The following is a 26767-nucleotide window of genomic DNA, read 5'->3' on the forward strand; positions in this document are numbered from 1 at the left end:
GCCATTCTAAACCAAATTAATGTTACTCTGAAAAGAAAAAGTCTCCAGTATTCCCCATTTCTGCAGATGGTACTACCATTCGGCCGGTTACTGACTGTCCTTGAAGTGTCCCTTGACTGTTCTATTCCTCATGCTTACACCCAGTCCATGAGGAAACTCCATGAGCGCTCACTTCCACATGTCTGCCAAACCCAACCCCTTCTCTCTGTGTACATCCCCTCACTGAAGGTACCACCTTCTCTGCAATAAATCCATTTATTGGCCACTCTTACCCCCCAGGACCCCCACCCTCACATCACAGTCTATCCTCCACCCAGGAGCCAGACGGGTTTTATTTTTTTATTTTTTTTTAAGATTTTATTTATTTATTTGAGAGAGAGAGAATGAGAGACAGAGAGCGCGAGAGGAAAGAGGGTCAGAGGGAGAAGCAGACTCCCCGCTGAGCAGGGAGCCCGATGTGGGACTCGATCCTGGGACTCCAGGATCATGACCTGAGCCGAAGGCAGTCGCCCAACCAACTGAGCCACCCAGGCACCCCAGACAGGGGTTTTAAAATATAATTCAGGGAGCGCTTGGGTGGCTCAGTGGTTAAGTGTCTGCCTTCGGCTCAGGTCATGATCCCGGGGTCCTGAGATCGAGCCCCGCATCTGGCTCCCTGCTCCGCGGGAGGCCCGCTTCTCCCTCTGACCCTCCTTGTGTTCCCTCTCTCGCTGTGTCTCTCTATCAAATAAATAAATAAAATCTTTATTTTTTTTTTAAGATTTTATTTATTTATTTGAGAGAGAGAGAATGAGAGATAGAGAGCACGAGAGGGAAGAGGGTCAGAGGGAGAAGCAGACTCCCCGCCGAGCAGGGAGCCCGATATGGGACTCGATCCCGGGACTCCAGGATCATGACCTGAGCCGAAGGCAGTCGCTTCACCAACTGAGCCACCCAGGCGCCCCAATAAAATCTTTATTTAAAAAATACATATGTATAATTCAGCCCAGATCGCTCTCCATTCACTGAAGTTCTTCAGTAGGTCATCCTTAAACACAGAATAGAATCTTAATTCTGTAGCCTCTGTGATGCTGTATAGTCTAGGTTTAGGCTACATTCTCAACCTCATTTCCTACCTCCCCCATATCCCCTCAGCCATTCTAGTTGCTTGAAATCGTGGACACACCAAGCTCATTTCCACTTCAGGGCCTCTGACCTGCTATTCCCATTTCCTGGAATGCTCTTCCCCTACATCCTCAGGACCAACTCCCTCCTTTCTGCATGAGGTCTTTATTCAGATGTCCTGTCTTCAAAAGAAGCCCTTCCCTGACCACCCTGTGTTAAAAGGTACACCCCTTACTTTTATCTCCCTACCTTGCTTTAGCTTTTTGGTAATCTTTTTTTTTTGCAGTTTGCAAAATGTTCAAAGATGCTGAAAATTTGAGGGAATAATACAATGATCACCCAAATACCCACCATCCAGATTTAACAACTGTTCACATTTTGCTATATTTGCTTCATCTGCCTACAGGCATGTGTGTGTGAAATGTGTCTACTTTTTTTTTCTTGCTAAACCTTCTGAAAATAACCTTCAGACACTATGACACTTCAGCCCTATATACTTCAACATGCATACCCTACAAATAATGACATTTTCCCTGATAACCATATCATTATCACACATTAAGAAAATGAGCAGTGAGGGGTGCCTGGGTGGCTCAGTCAGTTAAGCGGCTGCCTTCGGCTCGGGTCATGATCTCGGGGTCCTGGGATCGAGCCCCACATTGGGCTCCTTGCTCGGCAGTGAGCCTGCTTCTCTCTCTGCCTGCCGCTCCCCCTGCTGTGCTCTCTCTCTCTCAAATAAATAAATAAAAATTAAAAAAAGAAAAGAAAATGAGCAGTGATTCCCTAATATCATCTAGTTTCCGGTCCATAATCAGATTTTTTAAAAATAAATCTCTTTTTTAATTGAAGTATAGTTGACATACAGTATTATATTAGTGTCAAGTATGCAACATGGGGGCACTGGGGCGGCTCAGTCGTTAAGCGTCTGCCTTCGGCTCAGGTCATGATCCCAGGGTCCTGGGATCGAGCCCCACATCGGGCTCCCTGCTCAGTGGGAAGCCTGCTTCTCCCTCTCCCACTCCCCCTGCTTGTGTTCCCTGTCTTGCTGTCTCTCTCTCTGTCAAATAAATAAATAAAATATTTTTTTTAAAAAGTATGCAACATAGTGATTCAACAATTACATACATTATGAAATGCTTACCATGACAAAGGTAATGACCATCTGATAATCAGATGTTCTTCACTGCCCCCTCTATGCCAGGTCTTCTTTTTGAGCTGGAATCCTTGAAGATTCATATAATATATTTTGATTTTATATCTCTTTAGCCAGAGGACAGTTGGGGAATTATGTTTTACAGTTATAGCTCTTTCGGGCCTCAGCCCTTCCTCTATCCCCGCTCTCATTCCTACTCCCATCTCCATGCTATAGACACAACAGGCAGTTAATAAATGACTGATAATGATTAGCTGAAAAGTCCTACTCCTCCATACAAAAACTTGTATGTGCATGTTTATAAGCAGCATTATTCATAATACCAAGAAGTGGAAATAACCCAAACGTCCATCAGCTGATAAACGGATAAACAAAATGGGATCTGTCTATACAATGGAATATGGAATATTATTCGGCCATAAAGCGAAATTAAACCTGCTACATGCTCTGCCGTGGATGAGCCTGGAAGGTATTTTGCAAAGAGCAGCCAGTCACAAAGGACCCCATGTTGTATGATTCCTTTTACACCAAATGTCTACAATAGGCCTGTCCATAGAGAAAGAAAATACACTGATGGTTGCCTAGGGCTGGGGGGAATAGAAGAATGAGGGTGACCGCTAAGGGGTGCAAGCGTTTCTTTTGGAGGTGATGAAAATGTTCTAAAATTGATTGTGGTGATGATTGCACCACCCTGTGACTATACTAAAAACCATTAAATTATACACTTCAAGTGAATTGTATGGTAAGTGACTTAGCTCAGTCAAGGTATTATTTAGGGACGCCTGGGGGGCTCGGTCAGTTAAGCGTCCGACTCTTGATTTCAGCTCAGGTCATGATCTCAGGGTCATTGGATCGAGCCCCGCGTCAGGCTCTGCCCTTGGTGCGGAGTCCGCTTGGGATTCTCTCCCTCTTCCTCTGCCCCACCCCCTGCTCATGCTCCCCACCTCTCTCTCAAAATAAATAAATAAATAAAATCTAAAAATAAAGGTATTATTTAAAAAACAAAAGCGAAACAAATCAGTCCTATTCTTCCGTGTTGCTCCGGATCACCGCGGGAACAGATATTGACCAAACATCCTCTTTCCTCCTCTCCCATTTGCCCTCCTCCGGACTCTCCTTCCCTTTGAACATGGCAGAGGTGTGGAGGAATGGAGAAATGGAAGCTTCACCTGCTTTGGTGGAAGGGTCCTTTATCTTCTAGTCTGTTGACTGAGAAGAACTCCAACTTTTCGTTACACTAAAGGTGCTATAAGAGAGAGAGAGAGAGAGTCCCGTTTTGTCCCACCAGATGTGGGACTAGCCCCTTCCTCCAGCCTGTTTGGCTATTGCAGGTCCAGGGCAAACATGGCTGCCCATCTGAGACCATGTACTGGAGTCCGGGTCACCCTTGCCAGGTTCCACGTTACATAGCACTTCTGTTTTGTGGGTGTTATGTGGTTGGAGTGGCTATTCACTTCCAGTCCAGGTTCCCTACTGCACTGTGCACAGGAACGGTCTTGTTCATCTTTGTATTTTCTGTGCCTAAAACGGACGTTTGCATTTAAAAGGCAGAAGTGTGGAGTCAGGGTTTCCACACCCACTGCTCCAATCTGGCTCTCTGGGAAGGAATGAGAAGGCACTGGCCCTGAAGGAAATGGCCTCAAAATCTGGGGGTCTGAATTCCAATCCCAGCTGTCACAGGCACCTGGGGAATTCATCTGCTTACCCCTGAGAGACTGGGGGAAGGGGGCGGGCAGAGGGAACTGGCTAATACCAGGAAGGTTACACTCATGATAGTTTACATTGAACCAGGGACTTAAAAGAAAATTTTTGGTTGGGGCGCCTGGGTGGCTCAGTTGGTTAAGCGACTGCCTTCGGCTCAGGTCATGATCCTGGAGTCCCCGGATCGAGTCCCACATTGGGCTCCCTGCTCAGCAGGGAGTCTGCTTCTCCCTCTGACCCTCTTCCCTCTCGTGCTCTCTATCTCTCATTCTCTCTCTCTCAAATAAACAAATAAAATCTTTAAAAAAAAAAGAAATTTTTGGTTAATTCTTAGTCCTCTCAGTGCTGGCCAGGTATCTTCTGCTAATTTTGCTGCAGGAGAAGTGGAGCATTGGGGGAAAATGAGATGTATGAATTGGCTCAGTTGACCAAAGAAAAAGAAAGCTAACATGAGAAACTGGGACTCCTGGTCCCTTTTCCTCTATGAATTTGTCTTCTCTGACTTCCAATGTCTTATGAGGCAGTTAGGTTTCTCTCAGGGCATATTGGCTACCCTGGCCTTCCTCCAGTGGTCACAGGGCAAAGGGTCCCGGAAATGTGCCCTCAGCTGACCGGCCCGTGATGGCAGGCAGGGGAAGGAGAGAGGATTGTTACCAAACTATACCATGATTAAGGTGCCTGGGTGGCTCAGTCAAGCATCCAACTTTTGATTTTGGGTCATGATCTCAGGGTTGTCGGCTCTAGTCCCTTGTTGGCCCCCTGTCGGCCCTGTGGTGGGCCTACGCTCAGCAGGGAGTCTGCTCAAGATTCTCTGCTGTTCCTTCTCCCCCTCCATGCATGCTCTCCCTCTCTCTCTAAAATAAATAAATAAATCTGTAAGAAAAGCTATACCATGATAGGTGTGATTCAGTCACCTTCTACTTGGTTAAAAATGACCATTTTGCAGTTTGTACATATATCAAATCACTATGTTGTACATCTGCAATTGATATAATGTTATATACATCAATTATATCTCAAAAAAGTACACATCAATACATGCATGCATAAAATGATAAAAAGATATGCATCAGATACATATTTTTTAAAAATTGAAAAGTTTAGGGGCACCTGGGTGGCGCAGTTGGTTGAGCATCCAACTCTTGGTTTTGGCTCAGGTCGTGATCTCATGGTGGTGAGAGCGAGCCCTGAGGTGGGCTCTGCACTCAGCGCAGAGTCTTCTTGAGATTACTCTCTCCCTCTCCTTCCTGCCCCTCCCACTTGTGCTCTCTCTCTCTCTCTCTCTCTCTGAAATAAATAAATCTTTTTAAAAAGTTGAAAAGTTAAAAATTTTTTTTTAAATATTTTATTTATTTATTTATTTGAGAGAGAGAATGAGATAGATCATGAGAGGCGGGAGGGTCAGAGGGAGAAGCAGACTCCCTGCTGAGCAAGGAGCCCAATGCCGGACTCGACCTGGGGACTCCAGGATCATGACCTGAGCCGAAGGCAGTCGCTCAACCAACTGAGCCATCCAGGCACCCTAAAAACATTTTTTTTTTGACTGAAAAACTTTGTACTTGAAACGACACAGCAAGAAATTGAAAAGACAAGGTGCAGAATGCAGAAAGTATTTGCAAACACATATCTGATATGGTTCTACTACCCAGAATATGTAAAGAATTCTTACAATTCAATAATAAAGACAGAAATAACCCAATTTTAAAAACGGGCAGAGGATTTGAAGAGAAATTTCACCATGGCCAATAAGCCCATGAAAAGATGCTCAACATCATTTGTCATAAGGGAAATGCGCATCAAAGTCATGCTGAGGCACCTATCACTTCTTACCCACTAAGTTGGCTATAATCAAAAAGACAGACAATAAGGGTTGGTGAGGATATGTAGAAATTAGAATCCTCCTTCATAGCTAGTGGGAAAGTAAATGGTGCAGCCACTTTGGAAAACAGTCTGGCAGTTCCTCAAATATATAGAGTTAATATATGACACAGCAGTTCTATTCCTAGATATGTATCCAGGAGAAATGAAAACATAAAACTTGTACATGCATGTTCGTAGGAGCATTATTCTTAATAGCCAAAAAGTTGAAACAACCCAAATGTCCATTAACTGATGAATGGAAAAATTAATGTGCTATATCCATACAATGGAATATTAATCAGCCATAAAAAAGGAATGAAATTCTAACACATGCAACAACATGGATGAGCCCTGAACACAGGCTAAGCGAAAGAAGCCAGCCACACTGTGCCGCATATTGTCTGATCCTAGTTATCTGAAAGGTCCAGAATATTACAGAGGCAGAAAGTAGATTCATTGTTTCCTGGGCTGGGGGAGGGGGAAATGGGAAGTGATTGCTAATGGGTAATGGGATTTCTTTTGGGGGTAATGATGTTCTAAAATTTATCGTGCTGGGGCACCTGGGTGGCTCAGTCGGTTAAGTGTCTGCCTTCAGCTCAGGTCATGATCCCAGGGTCCTGGGATCGAGTCCCGCGTCTGGCTCCCTACTTCTCCCTCTCTCTCTGCCACTCCCCCTGCTTGTGCACTCTCTCCCTCTCTGTGTGTCAAATGGATAGATAAAATCTTAAAAGTAAATAAATAAGTAAATAAATAAAATTTATTGTGCTGCTCGTTGCACAACCTTGTGAATATTCTAAAACCACTGAACTGTGCATTTTAGAAGAGTGAATCTCGGGATATGTGAAATTGATCTCAACAAGTAAAAATATCATATGCAGCTTGAAAAAAGCATGAAAATGATGCCCTTCCACTGCCATGTTTTTGGGTTACCTGGCTAGTGGTAGGTCCAGTGACCCTGGCCTTCTGTACCTTTGCCGGCCCTGCTCGGACTGCAAGGCCTCCGGGCCCTTGCAGACAGTTGGATTATTTCATCATGAGGAGAGAGCACAAGAAATCTCTCAATGCACATCCTTTTTTTTTTTTGCCTTAACCAGTGCTTATCAAAGTTGCAGTCACGAGACATCTGACCGCTCTGTGCATCACGGTCCTAAGCAAATTCGGAACCAAGACGGGTTTTTTTTTGTAAGTTCGTGTTCTGGGCCCAGTTTATACATCTTCCTAGATCGGCCAAGCCCCACGCCTTCCCAAGCCGTCCTGCCACATCGTGCCCTGCTTCCCAGCTGGAGAGGCTGTAGCACTGACTTCTCTCCGTGGCTCTAGGGTCCCAGCCACTGCCATTGCTCTATTTGGCTCAGGCATCGTGTCAGTTCCCCCCCCGCCCCCGAGAGAGCGAGAGCACAGCAGCTCCAGCACCCACGGCTAACCCAGCTGGACTCAAGGAGCTTCTGGTTTCCCAGCAGCTGCTCAGAAGGGCCCACACAACCCAGACACAGGAAGTTAACCCCTATGGAGAAAACTTTGACCAAAAAGGGAGGGGAGACCAGGAGACACCCCCCCCCACCCCGGTTGCTTGCTTCTTTCTCCCCAACAGACTCTTCCAGTCTTTGGAGATATCCCAAGTGACTAAGCGACAACCACGTGTATTTTCTGGGGAGGCCCTAGCCACTTGATAACGCGTGACCTCATTATTTGCTTCCCTTCTTTCCTTACTTCATCTCTCTTCCTCCCTCTTGCTGCCCTGGGCTTGCAATCTCCCTAGTGAAACATTAACCCTTAAGCTTTGCCTCAAGCTTTGTTTTCCGGAAAGCCAAGACAGATAAACTATGCATTTACTTGAGAGCGAAGGGTTTATAAAAGATACTTTCATCACTTTGCATCCTACCTTGCACCCATGGAGACTTCTGGTTGCTTCTCTGGGAGGGAATGGTACTGGGAAAATAACATTAATCCCTCTCTTGATCTCTGGCACTCCATGGGGTGAGCCACCAGTCCTTGGCAGGAAGGATGGGGGTGCCCCGTAGTTATCCAGCTGCTTTGCTAAAGACTATGTCAGCTTAGTTCAGGGAATTAAAAATAGGAAGCCTGGGGCGCCTGGGTGGCTCAGATGGTTAAGCGTCTGCCTTCGGCTCAGGTCATGATCCCAGCGTCCTGGGATCGAGTCCCACATCGGGCTCCCTGCTCCTTGGGAGCCTGCTTCTCCCTCTGCCTCTCTCTCTCTCTCTCTCTCTCTCTCATGAATAAATAAAAATCTTTTAAAAAAATAAAATAAAAATAGGAAGCCTGTTTGGATGTAGATACCAGCTTTCTTTCTTTCCTTCCTTCTTTCTCTCTCTCTCTCTCTCTCTCTCTCTCTTTTAGTAGGCTCCATGGTCATCATGGAGCCCAACACGGGGCTTGAACTCACGACCCTGAGATCAAGACCTGAGCTGAGATCAAGGGTCGGTCACTCAACAGACGGAGCCACCCAGCTGCCCCTAAAGCTATATTTTCATCTCAATTTATCTGATTCCCACACCCTGTTCTCATTTGGTTCAGAACCTGTGGTAGCTGGGGAGGCTGTTGTTAGGAGTATTACTGCAATGACAAAGAGCCCTCATACCCCTCACTGGCAAGAATCAGTATCTAAAGAACACCAAGTCTTCTATGGGCCCCAAGCAGGCTCTCTCTCGCCAATGGCTCTCCCAGTGTAGTCTTATTTTAGCAGGCAGGCGGGGACTTCCGTAGGAATGACACTGGTAATAGGGACGAAAGTGTCATATTAAAATGTCCATATTTGGGGCACCTGGGTGGCTCAGTTGGTTAAGTGCCTGCCTGCGGCTCAGGTCAGGATCCCAGGGTCCTGGAATGGAGCCCCACATCGGGCTCCCTGCTCAGCGGGGAGTCGGCTTCGCCCTCTGCCCCTCCCCCTGCTTGTACCCACCCATGTGCACACTCTCTCTCTCAAATAAATAAAATCCTTAAAATTAAATAAAATGTCCATATTTTGTTTGGGGAATGAACTTATTTTTTTTTTAAAGATTTTATTTATTTATTCATGAGATAGAGAGAGAGAGAGAGAGGGAGAGGCAGAGGGAGAAGCAGGGTCCCAAGGAGCAGGGAGCCCGATGCGGGGCTCAATCCCAAGACCCCGGGATCATGACCTGAGCCGAAGGTAGACGCTCAACCATCTGAGCCACCCAGGCGCCCTGGGGCATAAATTTAAAATGTGTTCCCAGTATTTAAGATACATAGTTTAAGTCATCATTGTGTCACTGACAGGCATGCCTTCCATTGATTAGTTCTAGGGATTTTTTTATTATTATTATTGTAATTTTTTATTTATTTATTTTTTAGATTTATTTATTTATTTATTTATTTATTTATTTATTTGACAGAGAGACACAGTGAGAGAGGGAACACAAGCAGGGGGAGCGGGAGAGGGAGAAGCAGGCTTCCCGCCGAGCAGGCAGCCCTACGCGGGGCTCGATCCCAGGACCCTGGGATCACGACCCGAGCGGAAGGCAGTCACTCAACCAACTAAGCCACCCAGGCGCCCCACAACCTGGGTCTTCCTGTGCTCTCTTAGTGGAGAAATAGGTGGGAAATAAGTCTGCTTTATCTGAGTAGAGAGATCGTTGGGAACAGGGTGACAAGGGAGAATGAGAGGAGACGCCAGAGGAAGGACAACCGAATATCCCGCGTTTTTCCCTCAGACCTGGCCACTCCAGTCCCTGAAAGACCTTTCCTCCTCTCCTTCATCATTTGTATCTCCTGCCCCAGAAGTGACACGTAAGCTCTGGCTTTGCCTCCTCTGAAGTTTGTGGTAGACTTTCTGGTCCCGTGAGGCCATTTTCCTTCTCCTCCCACCTCTAAATAGATTACCCTGGCTTCCCCACGAGGCCCCCAGAGCCCCTCGCCTCCTCCCCTCAAATAGTGGCTGCGCAGGGCACACAGGGGCCTGTGCCTTTGTTTGCTGCTGTGTTCACCTCTGGGCTGTCTGAATTTTGAACTCCTGAAAAGGAAACTCTTTTCGGTATTCATTGTCACTGAATAAAGACAGGAAACACTCTTGCAGAGGAGCAAGCATCCCAGTATGTGATGCATTGTCACATTGTCCAAACTACCTCCTTGCCCAGGATTTTTGACCAGTGCACAAAGAGGGGATAAACCTCTAACGTCCTCTACACCACCCCCACCCCCACCACCGAGCTTCTGAAACCCACTAAGGGGCTCAGACCCACTGGCCTGGCCTCTTCCTACAAACAGGACGGGTTACCAGTTGGGTGCAACATGTCACCCAGTCCAGACCCAGCCAGGACCAGTCTATCATCCGCATTCCTTTTTTATACTCCTGACATCTAGGTTATCCCATATAACTCAAATTTTCCTCCCTCACCTTGACAAGGAGGAAAGGTGTGCAGCAGCTGCTGGGAATGCCCATCTTAGCACAGGGAAGTTGCCAAAGTCCCCAGAGGCCTCCCTGCTTGCTCTGGCCCGACACTTCATCCCCCCAGCGCAGCCTCCCTCCCCCACTTCCCAGCTCATCTCAGAGTTATTTGCTTCCTCCTGAGGCCCCAAAACAAGGTCTCCTGCTAGGTCTGCGTGGCTGTGTTCACCTGGCCCCTGCCCTAACCCTCAGAGGGAGGGCGAGGGAGACCAAGGGCGAGGGGAGCAGTTATTTTCACCAGGTGCCAGGAGGCCCCGCAAAGCTTAGTTAACCAAATACCCACCCCTACCTTGCAGGCCCACAGTTCCTCAAATGGGAACAAAGAGAAAAGGAGCCAGGCAGGAAAATGGAAGAAAAATTTAGAATTCAAAACTCAGCCATAGCTACTCAGACACCTGAAATTATTATTTTTTATTTGTAATTATCCTTTTCTGATTTTAAAAGTAGTATCTTCTGGGGTGCCTGGCTGGCTCAGTTGGGAGAGCATGTGACTCTTGATCTCGGGGTCATGAGTTCTAGCCCCACGTTGGACGTACATCGGGCTCCCTGCTCCGCGGGAAGCCTGCTTCTCCCTCTCCCACTCCCCCAGCTTGTGTTCCCTCTCTCGCTGTGTCTGTCAAATAAATAAATAAAATCTTTTTAAAAATTAAAATAAGATAAAAATAAAAACAGATAGAGGGACACCTGGGCAGCTCAGTTGATTAAGGGTCTGCCTTCGGCTCAGGTCATGATCCCAGGGTCCCGGGATCGAGTCTCACGTGGGGCTCCTTGCTCAGCGGGGAGTCTGCTTCTCCCTCTGCCTGCCGCTCCCCCTGCTTGTGCTCTCTCTCTCTTTCTCTGACAAATAAATAAAATCTTTAAAAAACTTAAAAAAAAATAAAAGTAGATAGATAGATAGATAGATAGATAGATGATAGATAGATAAATGTAATATCTTCCCAGCAGGGAAAACTTAACAACATTTAAAGAAAGTAACAGTCATCCATGATTCCACATCCCAGAGAAAAATGCCTCCATGTTTGGCATATTTTCATTTTTATGTTTACATGATTTTACATAATTGAAGTATACTGTATATTTGAATTTGTATCAATTTTTCTCACTTACTAAATCATGTGCACCTGCTCCTATCATTGTGTTTAGCTGTTGCAAATTATTCCGTCACGTGGATGTACCATCATGTATTTAACTGTTGATCGATCTATGGATACTTGCTGCCTCCCCTTTTTTCTTGTTATAATTAATACCATGTGCTTGTGTATCACATTCTAATTTTTAAAAATTTCATAGGATAGGGCGCCTGGGTGGCTCAGTCGGTTAAGCATCTGCCTTTAGCTCAGGTCACGATCCAGGCTCCCAGCTCATCGGGGAGTCTCCTTCTCCCTCTGCCTCTGCCCCTCCCCCCTGCTCGGCTCTCCCTCTCAAATAAATAAATAAAATCTTTAAAAAAAAATTTGTAGGATAGATTGCAAATAAAGTGGAACTCCTGGGCAAAAGGCGTGAACTGGATTTTTCAGAAGGTTGTACAGTCTCTATCAGTAATAAATCACGACACCCCTTTCCCCCTCAAAATGAACTTTACTTGGTTCATTAACAAGTTAGCCTTTCTGGGATGCTGAGGAAGGAAAAGGAGCTGTCCTCTGAGATCTTCAGAATGTTGTGTCAGAGCTGAATTCGTCTTTGGCCACAACTGGAGGCCACACTCTGTGTGGCCTGAGGCATGGCCGTGGCCAGTACAGGAGACTAGAATATTTGTGGAATATCAATGGTCATGATTGTTTTTGTGGACCTGATGGATCATCTCCATTTCTCTCGCAATGCTAGAAGCTCCACGAGGGTGAAAACCGGTCTCTCCTCTGATAGGTTCCCAGTGCCCAGCAGAGTCAACTGGTGTACATAGTCAAGTGCACAATAAGGACTTATTCCATAAACACTTAGATGGAGTTCCTCACCTCCCTTTTCATTCCACTAAAGCCCCTTTCTAGATTTCTATCTCAGGTGGCCATGGCCCATTTCTATGGAGAATTTCTCTGCCAGACTTCCTTGCCGTCTAAGGAAGAAGGCCCGGAGAATTCCCGTGGCACAGAGGCATCCGATCCAACAATACTGTTGCCAGCCTCTCGCCTCTCCCTATTCTGCTCCCTTCCCTCACCGCTGCCTTCTCTCTGTGCCAGACACACAGCGTCCCCACCAGGCACCAATTTCTCACATCACGTCCTTCCATGAGGAGGCCTCCGCCGCCAGGAGCTCACCCTCCCCCGTCACCCAAGTAGGATGACCTCACGTCTAACCTGAGCGTGAGCGTGCTGTCATGGGGAGGAGAATACCAGTGCTCGAGTTTGCTTCCCACTGCATTCCAGCTATCTACCAGATCAGCAATTCAGTCAGGGAGAGGAAAGAAAAGAATCTGTAAATGTGCTTGGTACGACTTGTTTTGGAGAAATAAGTGTTTGTTGGTTATTAGATACTTTTCTCTCAAACCCTGCTGGGTTTTGATCTGTGTCCCTTGAGCTCCCACACACAGATCGCTGGAATTAAATTTCTCTCACTGAGGGATAACAATGTGTCTGCTCTTGAGATAATGAGTGCATTTCCAAGCCCTCCTCTGTTTCTAGGGGAAAGGGAGGAGATATTGAGTCAGAAGATTATGCCAAGGAGCTTTCCTTTGGCTGGCTGCCTTCTGGAATGAAATAACCCTACTTGCCGTGGTCAGTTGTGCTAATAATGTTCATTTTCAGCACGGGTGGAAACACTTCATCCCCCGGTACCTTGGTTTCTGGGGCAGTGCCGACTCAGCTGTTTATTATTTGGTCAGTTTTATTAATACCTCGAAGCCAAGGTTTTGATGGAATAAGCCCCAAACAAAACAAAAACAAGACAATTACTCTCCATATACACAAGGAAACAAACAAACAAAAACCTGTCCAATCACGTAAATGGTCTTCCAGTGTTTTCCTTGGGTGAAAATTTCCTCAAACGAGACTGTATTTGCTAAATTATTAACACATTGACCGTTAACTGCCTGGAATCAGGAACATCAAGTCTACTAACTAGACATGGAACTGATCTTCATAAGCTGGCAAAGATTTGGCCACATATGATAGAAAATTCCAGGACAAACTTGCAGCCTTATACAAACCTGTCCCCAGTCTAGGAAGATAAGCTGCTCTCACGCTGTGCAAATCAGGAGCTCTCTGTTGGTAAAAGAGAATGCCAAACAGAAACCTTGCTATTTATGCCTTGCAACACGGCCAGTAAGTACAATATTGTCCTGAGAGTCCTGAATTCCACGGGCAATGTATTCTTCATTCATCCAACATTTATTAAGCACTCATTTGGGGAGTTCTAAGATTTGTAATATGAGATATCTGTCCTCAAGATATTTCTAAGGCTATTAGGGAGACTGAAACATACATAATTAGAGTACGGGTAAATTTTTTCTTTTTTTTTTCTCTTTTTTGGTTAGGATGAGATGTAAATGCATGATATATGTAGCAGTCATCTACTACAAATCAACTTGTGTTTCCTTTTGCTGCTCTGGATGCCTTAGAGGGAATGAAAGGCATTTACCCCTCCCAGTATGGCAAAGCAGGCCTCTTTTGAGATTCCTGGGAAATCTTTACCTTCAGGAAGTGATAATGGGAGGTGGTCTAATCTCCTATCAGTGAGATTAGAATTTATTGTCTAAGAAAGGGGTGGGATATTCAGGGAGTTGGAAAGGGGCTGAAGCTAGATTCCAGGAGAGTCTCAAGGACTGGGACGAAGAATTAGGTTGATTAAGGCTGTGGGGCCTGGAGGAGGGGTGGAGATGCTCAAACTCTGAGCAGGGAGCTGAACCAGGATGCAGCAGGATCCCATGGAAGGTCAATGACAAACATAACAGAAACAGCAGAGCACTTCGGCAGAAACACCAGGGCCTCTTTCTGCTGGAGGACCAGGAGTCTGGGGGACTCCTAAGCACTCCAGGGTTGAATGATGATCCAAAAGAGTGGAACCCATCTCTGGAACAATTGATATCAGACTTCTCTCCAATCCAAGTGGATGGGCTGGGGGTGGTTCTAACTAATGCCAAAACCATTTAAGAGAAAAACAACATAACTGACACCCTCACTGTTACTGAACAGTTCATACCTGCTACATGTGTGGGATGTTCAGTCTGGACATGTAGCCCAAAGTGAGGAATTCAGGGAGGGCTTCCTGGAGGAGGTGATCCTTTAGCTGAGAGCCAGCCAGAACATCTAAATGAGCTAGGCTAAGGAGGGATTTGGGGTAGGGGGAAAAAGAGGCATTTAGGGAAGAAGAAGAAGCATAATGAAAGGACACGAGGGGACACAATAGTGTACTTAGAGACGTGTGAGCTGGGCTCCCGTGATTCAGGGTGGCTGGAGAGCAGGAAGGGAGGAGACAGAGAAAGAGGTTCCATATTCTCTCTACCACAGGGTCTAGAAGTAGGCCAGGTAACCTCAGGATTGCTCCCAAACCACTCCTCCCTTCTTGCTCAGAACCCCCACGTCCTCAAAGCATAAGCCAACCGCCAATGACAGCAGCAGAAAGTACCGAGCATGCAGTCTCTCTTTCCGTCTAGCTAGGGTAACTCCAATTTTGTTTGGGAACTCCATCTTCCTTCACACAGATATATGCTTCACCAAACCAACAATAATCATATTCTTCCCATGCGAGAGATTTCAGAATGGAATGTGATACAATTTCTGGCCTCTGAGACATAAAGGGGAGACAAGTACAGGCCTTCTAGGAAAGATTTCTTGGTTCCTAAAACACAGTGGAAGAAATAGTGCCTCCTCTTTTGTGAAATGTTGGCTGGTCTGCATATGACTCTGGAGCTGGGTCAGCCATCTTCGGGGACCTTTGAGAAGCCAGCGAAGAGGTGGCTTGACACATTGAGGATCCAAGATTCCATCACTCTGACCATCACTTCCTACTCTGCTACCTCACTCGCCCAGGGACCTTCCACTCCACTGATCGCTCACCCTCATCGGAACAACACTACAGTGTCACCGTTCACACCCTCTTCGGGTCTTTCTGTCTTCTTAGCCGCTTAGATCCCATGGTCCATCGCTGTATTTGCTTGCTGGGGCCACCATAACAAAATATCACAGACTGGGTAGCTTAAACAACAGACATTTGTTTTCTCATGGTTCTGGAGGCTAGAAGCCCACGATCAAGGTGTCAGCATGGCTGGCTTCTTCTGAGGCCTCTCTCCTTGGCTTGTAGAGGGTCACCCTCTTGCTACTTCCTCACAGTCATCTCTCTGTGGCCTTTGTGTGTCCTCCTCTTATACAAACACCAGTGGGATTGGATTAGGGCTCCATCTCCATCCTAATGGTCTCGTGTTAACTTAATCACCTCTTTAAAGATGTGAGCCCCGAATACAGTTACATTTTGAGGGACTGGGGATTAGTACTTCAAAATATGGATTTTGGGGGGATGGTGCCTGGCTAGCTCAGTCAGAAAAGCATGTGACTTGATCCCGGGGTTCTGAGTCCCAGCCCCATATTGGGTGTAGAAATTACTTAAATAAATAGTTTTTTTTTTTAAATGGATTCGGGGAACATAATTCAGCCCATAGCAATCACTATGGGGACGCTTTTTTTAGATTTTACTTATTTATTTGACAGAGACACAGCGAAAGAGGGAACACAAGCAGGGGGAGTGGGAGAGGGAGAAGCAGGCTTCCCGTGGAGCAGGGAGCCCGATGTGGGGCTCGATCCCAGGACCCTGGGATCATGACCTGAGCCAATGCCTAACGACTGAGCCACTCCAGTGCCCCTACAGGGACTCTAATGTGCACCACACAGCAGATGCCATTGTTGTCTTTTCCACCATGGTGTTCACTTGGCAAAACCCAACTCTGGTTCGAATCCAATTGTCATGGGCTGAACTCTGTCCCACTAAAAGATACATTGAAGTGAATTCACGGATGTGACCTTATTTGAAAATAGGGTCTTTGTACGTATATTCAAATTAAGAAGTGATACTAGATTAGTATGGGTCCTAATCCAATGACCAATATCCTGATGAAAACAGGGAAATTTGGACGCAGACACAGGAGGGGAGAATGCCATGTGACCACAGAGACAGAGACTGGAGTGAGTACTTTCCAGCCAAGCAATGCGGAGGACGGCCAGCAACCGCCAGAAGCTAGGGAGAAGCAAGGAAGTATCTTTCCCTGGAGCCTTCGAGACCGCAGAGCCCTGCCGATACCTATTCAGACCTCTAGCTTCTAGCACTATGAGGGAATACATTTCTGTTATTTTAAGCCACTTGGTTTGCAATAACTTGTTATAGCAGTTCTAGGAAATGAGCACACCGACTGTCCAGTGACTCTGCATATGCTCAGTCTGGTGTCATTGAAGCAAAACACAAAATCATGCTGATAAGATTCGTTTTAAATTTTTGACAATTTCAGTGTGCCATCAGTATTACCCAGGCAGTATGTTTACCCTCCCACTCCGTCTGAGAACGTTGATCATGTTCTGTCATGGTCCCTAGTGCTGCATAACTAATTAACCTAAAATTTACTGGTTTAAAACCATCCAGTGTACTCAGACAAACTTCAGGTTGATATCTCTGACCCAACCTCTTCCTTCCTGGAGGCACAGACTCATATACTGAACTAATTTCCTTCCTTCCTTCCAACATTTTCTTGTTTGGATGGATTCGATGGGTCAGGAGTTCAGGCCAGGTGAGGATGGTTGTCTCTGCTCCATGAAGTCTGGAGACAGAGCTAGAAAGACCCAGAGGTTAGGAGTGAATTGACAGCTTAGTAGGAGCTGGAATCCTTCCTTTGCCTTGCATGTCTGAGCAAGGGCTAGGAGGACAATGACTCAGAAATGAGGACTGCCACCAGAGTGCCTACACATGGCTTCTTGATGGGATTATTCATTTTTTTCTTCTGTGGATTGTGCTTTTGATCTAATATGTAAGACATCTTTGCCTAACTACATGGCATATTGTTGAATTCACATGTCTCCTACTTCTCCTGATCATAGCAGAGACCGAAGCCTCCCTGGCAGATCATTTCTTTGATATCTACCTGGAAGCCGTTCAGAAACATGTCAATGAGTTCATAAACCTTCAGGTCTCCATGCTAAATCATATTCTGCTGAAAACTGCTTTAGTGACTTCTGTTTCCTGAAACTAAACCCTGACTGATACATGTATTTTGTCTTCCCTCCTGAATGACGGAGGAATCACCTTTGTTCCTAGGACCATTGCCAACATCTTTGCCCTTGATATCATTCCCCCTCTTTCTACTCAAACATGTTGTCCCTGCAGTTAACCCTCTTTCTCCTGTCAGTGCTCTTCATCTGTTTGCCCCCCCCCGCCCCCCCATCATTCCCATCAGCATAAAGACACTCAGTAGTATCTTTTCTCTTGGAACACAAACAAGCAAAGTGCTCTCCTACCTACCACTCCCATTCTCTTCAGAACAAAAGCCCATCAATGGTGTTACTGTATCTGTCTTCATTTCACACACACACACACACACACACACACCCTATTGGTCTCTTTACCCCCATCCGACCCAGACTTTGCCCCCACCACTGCACTGAAACCACAGCCTCCAGCTTACCAAGGTCACTGTCAATCCCCAGCCCTCATCTTCGTCAAAGGACGCCGTTGATCATCCCCACCTTAAAAATGCTTCATCACCTGTCTTTCAGGACACATCCTTTCATGTCCTCTGTCCCTCTACCTCTCATCTTCTTGGCTTTTAAATATCAGGGTTCCCAGAGCGTGGTTCCTTGATTCTCCCAGGGGACTTCGTCCAGGCCCATGACTTTAACCCCAAGTGTACTCAGACCGCCTCCAAGTTTACACCTCTAACCCAGCCTCTTCCTGGGGTTCCAGGCTCATAACCATAATTCTTTCTTCCTTTCTTTCTTTCAAATCTATAGAAAATCAAGAGAATAGAATGATGAACCCCACGGTCCTAAGTACTTTTGTGATACCTTGCCATGGACTTCTAATGAGTATCTTAGAGTTAACTATGCACTCTCTCTATGAGCTCAGACCCAAACCATGACGGTTGTTCTTTGTTGAACAAAGAATAAGCAAGTCCCAGAGCATGCTGATATCCACCCTGCAAAATCTCAGCCCTGAAATTAGGTGGAATCTGTCCTTTTATTTTTATTTCTGTCTCTTATTCTCCCTGTCTCTCTTGTCTGTCTCTCTCCGACTCTCTCAGGCTCCAGCTGGTACTGCTTTGGACTCATTAGCAAGCTGAGAAAATGGACACTCTGGACATATTCAGGAGCTAAGTCACACAGAGTAGGCATACAGTCTTAAATAGATAAGAGACTGTAGAACCCTTACTTTCCAAGGCTGGTGCCCCAGATAATGATCACAGTGTCTCACATTGTTATAATTTTACACACTTTACAAAGGGTTTTTTACAAATGTTTCCATATTTAATTTTCACAGGAATCCTGTGAAAAAGGCAGTACAGGTGTTATTTATCCTAATTTTTTAGATGAGGAGAGACATTGGATTGCCCACCACATCCTGTGGGTGGCAATGCTGCTCAGGGCTGAGGCTTGACCTTCTCCGGGCCACACCTGGTGCTGCAAGGGCAAGCGAGGTCACGGCCCAGATCTCCATCCACTTAGATGTTGAGATTCCCATAGAGAGATGACTATGTGCCAGGCTCTTCAAATGTATTTAATTTAGATATATTACCTGTGCTTAAAGACTTTTCAATCTAGTAATGAAAAAACAAAAGCAAGTCAATATATGGATCCCAGGACCCAGAGATCATGACCTGAGCGGAAGGCAGATGCTTTACCATCTGAGCCACCCATGCACCCCAAATTTAAAAATCTTTAAAAAAAATACAGAACTGCCACCAGCCTGGGCAGAGACCACAGTTCCAGGACCAGACATCAGCTTGAGTGAACGATCTAAAGCAATGTCAAAGCCTGGAAGGCATTGCGGTGGCTAGCCAGGGTTATCCACACAGAGCACATGAATGATAACATCTTTGCTGACCATGTAGAGTAGATTGAAGTGGAGGTGAAAGAGGAGGCTTCTCTCACGAGCCCCAGCTGCACATTTTCAACTGCCTGTTGGAAATCTCCAAATAACACGCTCAAAACCCTATCCAATGTCTTTCCTCTCAACCCTGCTCCTTCTTATTTATTTATTTGAAGATTTTATTTATTTGACAGAGAGACACAGCGAGAGAGGGAACACAAGCAGGGGGAGTGGGAGAGGGAGAAGCAGGCTTCCCGCCGAGCAGGGAGCCCGATGCGGGGCTCGATCCCAGGACCCCGGGATCGTGACCTGAGCCGAAGGCAGACGCTTAATGACCCCAGGTGCACCCATCCTGCTCCTTCTCTAGTGCCCCTGATGTGTATTCACAGCACTCTTATCTTCCTACTCACTGGCTTAGAGGCCTCCTCCCCCGGCTTCAGCCTCACCCCATCTGTTATCAAGTGCCATGGATTCCACCTGGAGAAGGTCTTCTTAGCTCTCTCTCCGGCTGGCCTGAGCCAAGTCTTTACCTCCTGCCCCGAGCTCACCCATTATAGCAGCTGCCTGACCCCTCTTCTGCCACACCCCCTTCTGATTCACCCTTTGCATGCTGCCAAGCTCACTGGCTTCCTGAAGATGGGTGCCTAGCCCTCGGGTCTAAAGTCCTGTGAAACTCTCCTTCTGGGTATCTACCAGAAACTTGTCCACAATTGAAGACATAGATGGGCATTTCTGATGGGCTTGGGGGGAGGAGGAGGGAGGCCCCCATCCCAAAAGAAAGACCATTCCCTGATAGGATAAAAAGCCCAGTGTGGTAGCTGTGATATGGTAGCAGAGCCCAGCCGTGGCAGGAAGTGCAATGTGGAGGCTGATTCTAGAAAACATCACCTCCTTGCTTAATAAACATAGGCTGGCCTCCACTGCCTATGGGATAAGACCCCAACTCCCTTGCTCAGTATACAAAGTCATTTGCAGGGGCACCTGGGTGGCTCAGTCAGTTAAGCGTCTGCCTTTAGCTCAGGTCATGATCATGGAGTCCCAGGATCGAGTCCAGCATCAGGCTCCCTGCTCGGTGGGGAGTCTGCTTCTCCCTCTGCCCCTCACCCTGCTTGTGCTCTCTAGCTCTCTCCCAAATAAAGAAAATTTTTTAAAATCTTAAAAAAAAAAAGTCATTTGCAATCTCTCTCTCTCAAATAAGTAAATAAAAAAAAAATCTTAAAACAAAGAAACAGAAAAAAACCAAAGTCATTTGCAATCTGATCTCACTTTCTCTTCCCTGCTTCTCCTCCTCTCTGCCACCCAAACAGTCTCACCCCAGCCTCCCTGAACTTCTCTCTGTGCTCGGAACAGCCCATGACTTTTTTTTTTTTTAAGATTTTATTTATTTATCTGAGAGAGCGAGAATGAGAGAGAGAGAGAGAGAGAGAGATCACATGAGAGGGGGGAGGGTCAGAGGGAGAAGCAGACTCCCTGCTGAGCAGGGAGCCCGATGTGGGACTCGATCCCGGGACTCCAGGATCATGACCTGAGCCGAAAGCAGTCACTTAACCAACTGAGCCACCCAGGCACCCAAGCCCATGACTTTCTATGACAACTTCCATTTGCCCATATGTTCCTCCCCCTGGAATGCCTTCCTTTCTGTATTTCCTGGGCAAACACCTGCTCCTCCTTCAAATGACCTTTTCCTCTGTGAAGCTTTCCCCAGCCCCCAGAGCTGGACACACTTAGACCTTGACTCCTTGGCACCAACCATATCTACCAAAATTTATGTGTTTGCTTGTTTCCCTCTAAAGTTGGTATGTTTTAAGGACACACCCTTCTGTGCCCCCTTTTAGAACAACACGTGCTCTTAGTGGCACTGAAGGAGCCATATTTCAGACAAGACTCTGCTGCCCATGTCCACAGTTTTAATGGGGCCAGAGCTGGATCCTAAGCCAAGTACAGCAATCTCTAGGCTGCCTGCCCATCAACCTGTGACTTGCAGCCACCTCAAGAAGATAAACCAAGGCCATCAGATATCTTTGTTGGGAATTTGAAATGAGAAATGATGGGAATGAGATGGCAAAATGGGAAAGCCAGTTTCTGGCTTTCTTTTGTCCTCTGTTGGGCTTCTCCTAGGTTCCTCTTCCCGCAACACTCCTTCCTTTCTCTTGAAAGAATCTGTCGCTTTAACCAAAAGAGCCTGAACTACTCTCCCCTGGAGTGTGAGGCCTTCAGCTTTTCCCCTCAGTGTTGTGCTGGGGTTAGTGTTTACAGTCTGAAAGTTTTCTGTCTTACGAGGTGGTCCCTTTTCTGGTCTTTTGGTCAGAGAGAGCAGGCTTTTGGGAGGACCTTTATTTTTCATCTGCCCAGTCACCTTTCTGGTTTTTGGCTCCTTCAGCCCTGCCTCTGGGATACAGGAGGAAAAAGAAGATCCAGGGAACTCACCAGAGTGTCGTTCTTTGGGGCCTGAAATCCTTTCCTGGCTTGACTTCTGCCCACCTTTCAAAGTCTTCTTATATTTATTTCATGTTTAATGGCGGGGGCTTTTAGTTATAGCAGTGGGAAGAACAGGGAAAAATTTGTCTACATCTGAGAAGCAGGGGTCCTTCAAAGAACAATTTTACAAAATGACCGCCAATTACCTTCCGCTTAGCCTAAGAAAGCACATCAGTGTCTCTGGCTGCCCCTTCTCAGGTGGGTCCCAGTGGGAACATCTTCCCTCCGCGTTCTTTATAGTTGCCCACCTGTGCATGTATGCATGTAAACTGATAATGTGATTATTTTTTAAACCTTATATCATTGGGATCATGCTGTATTCTCTGGCCAGGCTTCCTCACGCAGTAGTGTATTGTAAAGTTCACCAGTGCTGGTGAGTGCGGCTATCATTCATTTCTTCATTGCTGTAGAGGAATCCGTTGTGCAAATATATGATAATTCACATAGGTACTCTATCTTTGATGGTGTTCTCATGGTCGCCAGTTTTATGCTCCTGGAACAATGCTGCCATGAGTATTCTTGCGTGCCTCTTCTGGTGCAAGTGTGTAAGCTTTCTCTGGGTACACACCTCAGAGTGGGATTGCCCGGCCATGGGCTATGGACGTGTTCACCTTGATGAGGTAAGGTTACCTTCCAGAGTGGCTGTACCAATGTGACCAATGGGACTTCATCTTTTCAGGTCTATTCATGACGGCTGTCTGCTCACGTTTTAATAAGGAGACTATCAAGAAATATATATTTTTAAAGATCTTATTTATTTATTTGACAGAGAGAGGGAACACAAGCAGGGGGAGTGGGAGAGGGAGAAGCAGGCTTTCCGCCGAGCAGGGAGCCCGATGTGGGGCTCGATCCCAGGACCCTGGGATCATGACCCGAGCCAAAGGCAGACGCTTAACGACTGAGCCACCCAGGCACCCCCTCAAGAAATATTTTTAAGTGAAAAAAGAAAAATGATAGATGAAGCAGGGGGACAGACGACTTTCCAGCCTGACATTCAGTGAGGCCATGCCTCTTCCTTGATGCTGGACACATACTCCTGAGTTCTCCTGAGAGACCGGGGTCTGCTCCCTACACTTCCCCTGCCGCCCTGCCCAGACAGAAATGATGGGAATGAGACAGCAACAGGTGTGGACAGCTGACAGGTGAAACTTACCTTCCCCGGAGGCCCAGGCACCCATTTCTCAAAGTACCCAGAGGGATGGGAAAACTCCAGATGGAAGCCCATCCAGGTGTCCTGGTGAGCAAGTACCATGGAGCTTTGCACTTTCCTACTGGGGAAGAATTTACAGTCTGAAGAAGAGGAGGCTACAAAGAAGGCATATGCCTCAGGTATATGATTGTTCTAGGGATTTCTGCTCTGTGACCAGCCAGCCTGGTGTCCACCCATGGAGGTGACTGAGTTGTCATTAAGCCTTATTTTCCAGGTAGGTAGACTGAGGGCAGAGAGGGCGGAGAGGAAGAAAGGAGAAAAGAGAGGAGCTAAGGGCAGGTTTGGCTAGAGGTAGTGCAGTTCGAGACCTTCCCGATGCTGGAATATGGCCAACTTATTCCTGCCCTCGGGGGCCTTCGAAGTACCACTGCAGGGAATGCTTTTTGCCTGGTCTCCTTGCCATCGATCAGGGGTCAGCTGACACGTCACCTTCTCAGAGAGGCCTTCCCAACCTCCTGGTCTAACACGGTTGCCTTCACCCCCACCTCCATCACTCTTTACTACGTGATTTTATTTTCTGCAGAACCTTCATAGCAGACACTGTTGCCTGCCTCCCTGAAGGCCATTCCTCTTCTGCCTTGCTGACAGAACTCCAATTTTGTTCAGGTGACTGTGCCCACCCCGCCTCATCTCAGGAGTGAATCCTAATCAGTCTAAGCCAATTATGATGCTCCCAGTCCCTTTGCCAGTGCCCAGTTTGGGATTGGGTACGGTATGACGTCCTGACCAATGAAATATGAGGGAAATCTTTGGGGTGGCTCCTGGGAAATCCTCTTTTGTTTTCCGAAAAGGAGAAACATGGCATGAAACAGTCCCTCTTTCCTTCTAGAGAATTTTGTCCTGGGCGCCTGGGTGGCTCAGATGGTTAAGCGTCTGCCTTCAGCTCAGGTCATGATCCCAGGATCCTGGGATCGAGTCCCGCATCAGGCTCCCTGCTAGGTGGGGAGCCTGCTTCTCCCTCTGCCTCTGCCTCTCTCTCTCTCTCTGACTCTCATGAATAAATAAAAAAAAAACATTAAAAAAAAAAAAAAAGAGAATTTTGTCCTGAGTGAGATGACTGGAACTTCAAGAGCCGACTTACAGGTGCTCCTGGCTGGCTCAGTTGGCTGCGCGTCTGATGTTGGATCGGGTCATGATTTCCTAGGCAAATAGGAAATTCTTTATTTTGGAGATCTGATGTCTGCATAATTTCAACAGAAACTTTACTTTTTAGAGGGGGCAGAAATGGTGTCTGGCTCCAGTCTGCGCTTTGGGGATTTCCAGTTTCAATCCAACAAGGAAGTGAGCTTCAAAGAGAATGTGACTGGTAAGGGCATTGACTCTGAGGTTGGCGTGAATCAGAATCATCTGTTTAAATAATTCAGACGCCTGGCTCCGCCACAGGGACTCTGATTTAATGAGTTTAAAGTGGGGCCCAGGCATCTGTATTTTTAACAAGCCATCCAGGTGATTTTAACAAGCCACCTGTTTTGAGACCCGCCTGACCAAGAAGGAGTCTGAACTGAGGAGGGCTGGAAAGGGAGGGGATTCAGCTGCTCTAAGGCCTCAGGCTACGAGGGAAGCTCGCTTCAGGGCTGTGAGGGGCAGACGGCTTCGAGACTGTGGCCACCTTTCTGTTTAGGTACAGTCGGGCCTGGAGGTGTTCAGACCACATGGAACCTGGAGAGCAGGTGATCACCTCAGGCCCAGACCTAGCCCCTCCAACAGGCAGCTGGGCCTTTGACCTTCTGCCCTTTACGTTGACCTTCACATTTTCTGCTTTCTGGTCAGTTCTAAGGAGGGAACAGAGCTGGCCTGAGGTGCTGAAAATGCTGCTGGTAAGCCTGGGAGTTTTCGAGGACTGGAGATAATGCAACCTGCCACAGGTGTCTAAAAATAGAACCAAGCCACCAAGAAGCCAGCTGGTTAGGGATCCTGAGAACTTCTTGGGTGATGGAGAGGCCTCTGAGGCATTGCAGCCCTCTGGAAGGCATGACCTTTTCGGCACAGCCCCTGGCAGCTTCCACTATGTCAGGCAGCTACCACTTGACCCCGAAACAAATCCACTCTTCTCTGGAGCAGTCAGCCTTGCAGGCAGGCTGCAGACTCAGCTCCACTGCCGTGTTGGGTCAGCTGGGTCCCAGTAGGCCTTTTGAGCTTGCCCTGGCCACCAGGAGGACTCTGTTTTGTTTTATTTAATATTTAATCTTTATTTATTTACTTATTTATAAGCAGGCTCCACACCCAGCATGGAGCCCAATGTGGGGCTTGAACTCATGACCCTGAGATCAAGACCTGAGCTGAAGAGGCAGACCCTTAACCAACTGAGCTACCCAGGTGCCCCAAGGAGGGGCTCTGTTTTAAATTGTGGCAGGATGGTCCCCATGGAAGGGCCGAAGCAAGTACTTAAAATCGAGGGCCCTCTGTTCCCTGCTCCCACTCCAGTCTTGGCTCACCCTGCTTCCCAGAGAGCAGAGAATGGCCTCTGAGTCTTCATTCGTTCATGCCAGAGGGCACCAAGGGGAGACATTTTACCACAATGAAAGTACCCGGAGGAAGGGAGTGGGCAAGGGGCTGGTATCTGTTGAAGCAGATCCGTGTGTTGGGACATGGAGCTCCTAGACATATATGTGGGTGTGCTTTATCCTAGAATTTAAAAAAGGTTTTTAAATCCAGAGAGATTTTTATTACACACAATTTGATTTTTACATCAATAAAATCTTAGATATATAGCAATACAGATAAAAAAATTTTTAACACGCTTTTTAAATAAAACAAAAAATTTTTAAAAGATTTTATTTATTTATTTGACAGAGAGAGCGAGAGAGGGAACACAAGCAGGCGGAGTGGGAGAGGGAGAAGCAGGCTTCCTGCGGAGCAGGGAGCCCGATGCGGGGCTCAATCCCAGGACCCTGGGATCATGAGTCAAGCCAAAGGCAGACGCTTAACGACTGAGCCACCCAGGCACCGCTAAAACAAATATTCTCATTGAGGATGTTGATAGATCCATGCTAGGAACCGTGAGGCACAAAAGAGCAGCTCTGGTCTCTGCTCCTGAAGAACTGGCAATGTCATGGGAAAGTTACTCACTGAGCTTGACCGTGTACCAGGCCCTGTTCTCAAGGCCTTCCAATGCCCTAACTCATTTGATTTTCACAGCTATCCTTTGCAGCAGTTACAAGGTAGTCACAATTATTATTCCCATTCTAAAGATGAAGACGCTGAGGCAGAGAGAGACCTAGGTCACAGCTAGTGAGGGACAGAGCGGGGTTTCGAATCTGGCTGGACCATCATCCTGGGGCTAAACTGTCCTTGGTGGTTGGCACAGACTGGGGGTTGGTGAGAGGGGGGGGGAGGGGCAGAGGGAGAAGGAGAGAGAGAATCTCAAGCAGACTCCATGCTGAGCTAGGAGCCCAAATGGGGCTCGATCTCATGACCCTGAGATCATGACCTGCAGACTGGGGGTTGGCAAGATGTTGCCTCAGGCCCCCTCCTCCTCTTGGGAGTTCATAACTACAAATAAGACTGTATTTTATACAAAAATAAAAACCAGAGGCTCTCCAGTTCACAAGGAATAAAAAGGTTGTAGAGTCCAACAACCCAGCCGTTCTCTGCAACTTCACATCCGAGTGAGTGTTGCCCCTTTTCAACTTTTTTTTTTAAAGATTTTTATTTATTTATTGAGAGAGAGAGATAATGGTAGAGTGAGAGCATGAAAGGGAAGGAGGTCAGAGGGAGAAGCACACTCACTGCTGAGCAGGGCGGGACTCGATCCCAGGACTCCAGGATCATGACCTGTGCCGAAGGCAGTCGCTTAACCAACTGAGCCACCCAGGCACCCGCCCTTTTCACCTTATAGTGA

Source organism: Callorhinus ursinus, unplaced genomic scaffold (assembly GCF_003265705.2).
Source record: "Callorhinus ursinus isolate GAN/ISIS: 27379988/994484 unplaced genomic scaffold, GSC_fseal_2.0 scaffold12, whole genome shotgun sequence".
Lineage (NCBI taxonomy): Eukaryota > Metazoa > Chordata > Mammalia > Carnivora > Otariidae > Callorhinus > Callorhinus ursinus.